Consider the following 3,361-nt stretch of genomic DNA (forward strand, 5'->3'; position numbering starts at 1 on the left):
TCATTCCATTCAAATTTCTTCCCTTTATGCGTTAATGCAGTCAAGGGTTTTGCTATTCTGGAAAAGTCTTGGATGAACCTTCTGTAGTAACCAGCTAGTCCTAAAAACTGGCGTATGTGTTTCGGAGTTTTCGGGGTTTCCCACTTTTCAAAAGTTTCTATCTTTGCCGGATCCACCTTAATACCTTCTTTGTTCACTATGTGACCGAGGAATTGAACTTCTTCCAACCAAAATGCACACTTTGAAAACTTAGCGTACAATTCTTCCTTCCTCAATACTTCTAACACCTTTCTCAAATGTTCACCGTGTTCTTGGTCATTCTTTGAGTAAATAAGTATGTCATCAATGAAAACAATGACAAACTTGTCAAGGTATGGTCCACACACTCGGTTCATAAGGTCCATGAACACAGCTGGTGCATTAGTTAAACCAAACGGCATGACCATAAACTCGTAATGACCGTAACGTGTTCTGAAAGCAGTCTTTGGAATATCATCTTCTTTCACCCGCATTTGATGATACCCGGAACGTAAGTCAATCTTTGAATAAACAGACGAGCCTTGTAGTTGATCAAATAAGTCGTCGATTCTCGGTAGTGGGTAGCGGTTCTTGATGGTAAGTTTGTTCAACTCTCGGTAGTCGATACACAACCTGAATGTACCATCTTTCTTCTTGACAAACAAAACAGGAGCTCCCCACGGTGATGTGCTTGGTCGAATGAAACCACGCTCTAAAAGTTCTTGTAATTGGCTTTGCAGTTCTTTCATCTCGCTGGGTGCGAGTCTGTAAGGAGCACGAGCTATTGGTGCAGCTCCTGGTACAAGATCTATTTGAAATTCAACGGATCGATGTGGGGGTAATCCCGGTAATTCTTTCGGAAATACATCGGGAAATTCTTTTGCAATGGGAACATCATTGATGCTCTTTTCTTCAGTTTGTACTTTCTCGACGTGTGCTAGAACAGCATAGCAACCTTTTCTTATTAGTTTTTGTGCCTTCAAATTACTAATAAGATGTAGCTTCGTGTTGCCCTTTTCTCCGTACACCATTAAGGGTTTTCCTTTTTCTCGTATAATGCGAATTGCATTTTTGTAACAAACGATCTCCGCTTTCACTTCTTTCAACCAGTCCATACCGATTATCACATCAAAACTCCCTAACTCTACTGGTATCAAATCAATCTTAAATGTTTCGCTAACCAGTTTAATTTCTCGATTCCGACATATATTATCTGCTGAAATTAATTTACCATTTGCTAATTCGAGTAAAAATTTACTATCCAAAGGCGTCAATGGACAACTTAATTTAGCACAAAAATCTCTACTCATATAGCTTCTATCCGCACCCGAATCAAATAAAACGTAAGCAGATTTATTGTCAATAAGAAACGTACCCGTAACAAGCTCCGGGTCTTCCTGTGCCTCTACCGCATTAATATTGAAAACTCTTCCACGGCCTTGTCCATTCGTGTTCTCCTGGTTCGGGCAATTTCTAATAATGTGGCCTGGTTTTCCACATTTATAACAAACTACATTGGCATAACTTGCTCCGACACTACTTGCTCCGCCATTACTCGTTCCGACACCATTTGTTCCTTTCGTTCTATTAACCCCTGGTCCGTAGACCTCACACTTCGCCGCGCTATAACCATTTCTTTTACACTTGTTGCAAAATTTGGTGCAGAACCCCGAGTGATTCTTTTCACACCTTTGGCATAGCTGCTTCTGATTGTTGTTGTTGTTGCGGTTATTATTGTTGTTGGGATGATTGTTGTAGTTGCTGTTGTTGTTGTTGTTGTTGTTGTTGGGCCGTTTGTTGTAGTTGCGATTGATGTTGCGATTGTTGGGATAATTGTTGCGATTATTGTTGTAATTGCTGTTGTTGTTGTATTGGTGATTCTTATCACCGTTTTCCTCCCACTTTCTTTTGACTTGCTTCACATTGGCCTCTTCAGCAGTCTGTTCTTTAATTCTTTCTTCAATCTGGTTCACTAGTTTGTGAGCCATTCTACATGCCTGTTGTATGGAGGCGGGCTCGTGTGAACTTATATCTTCTTGAATTCTTTCCGGTAATCCTTTCACAAACGCGTCGATCTTCTCTTCCTCATCTTCGAATGCTCCCGGACACAATAGGCACAATTCTGTGAATCGTCTTTCGTACGTGGTAATATCAAATCCTTGGGTTCGTAACCCTCTAAGTTCTGTCTTGAGCTTATTGACCTCGGTTCTGGGACGGTACTTCTCGTTCATCAAGTGCTTGAATGCTGACCACGGTAGTGCGTACGCATCATCTTGTCCCACTTGCTCTAGATAGGTATTCCACCATGTTAACGCAGAACCTGTGAAGGTATGCGTAGCGTACTTCACTTTGTCCTCTTCAGTACACTTACTTATGGCAAACACCGATTCAACCTTCTCGGTCCACCGTTTCAATCCGATCGGTCCTTCGGTTCCATCAAATTCCAAAGGTTTGCAGGCAGTGAATTCTTTGTAGGTGCATCCTACACGATTTCCTGTACTGCTAGATCCAAGGTTATTGTTGGTATGTAACGCAGCCTGTACTGCGGCTATGTTTGAAGCTAGAAAAGTACGGAATTCCTCTTCATTCATATTTACGGTGTGTCGAGTAGTCGGTGCCATTTCCTTCAAAATAGTTAAATGGAACAAGTTAATCATACAGAATATTAAGAGTAGTTAATTGTATTTCGTAGCATAATATGAACTCATTTATAAAAGTTTTTTCTTCATATTAGCGTTTTATAAGTTTAAATTCGGGTAGTACCTACCAGTTAAGTTCATACTTAGTAGCTAATATACAATTCAACTACTACAATTCTATATGAAAAACTGATTATAATAATATTTCGCGTTCAAACTTTTATACAATATTTTACAAACTTACAATACCGCTTATTTTACATAAAGCATGAAATATAGCACACAATAACTTTGATACAAGATAGTTGTGAAGACAATTCTAGCTAGTACACAAGTCGTTCAGCAAAGGCAATAAAGACACGTAATTCATACGTCCAGAAACAAGTCATGCATTCTGGTTTTACTAGGACTACTTCCCATCCTTGGTCTTGTGCAACATAACCGTTATGGCCGTTGATAAGACAGCGTGTTGTAACGTCATCAAAGGGACGAGGGTTACGTAATGTCCAACAGTCCCGTAATAATCTAAAAACCTCATTTCTTACCCCAATTACCGACTCCGTCACTTGTGGAAACGTTTTGTTTAATAGTTGTAGCCCGATGTTCTTGTTCTCACTTTGGTGAGAAGCGAACATTACTAATCCGTAAGCATAACATGCTTCTTTATGTTGCATGTTAGCCGCTTTTTCTAAATCACGAAGTCC

Source organism: Rutidosis leptorrhynchoides, chromosome 1 (assembly GCF_046630445.1).
Source record: "Rutidosis leptorrhynchoides isolate AG116_Rl617_1_P2 chromosome 1, CSIRO_AGI_Rlap_v1, whole genome shotgun sequence".
NCBI classification, from domain to species: domain Eukaryota; kingdom Viridiplantae; phylum Streptophyta; class Magnoliopsida; order Asterales; family Asteraceae; genus Rutidosis; species Rutidosis leptorrhynchoides.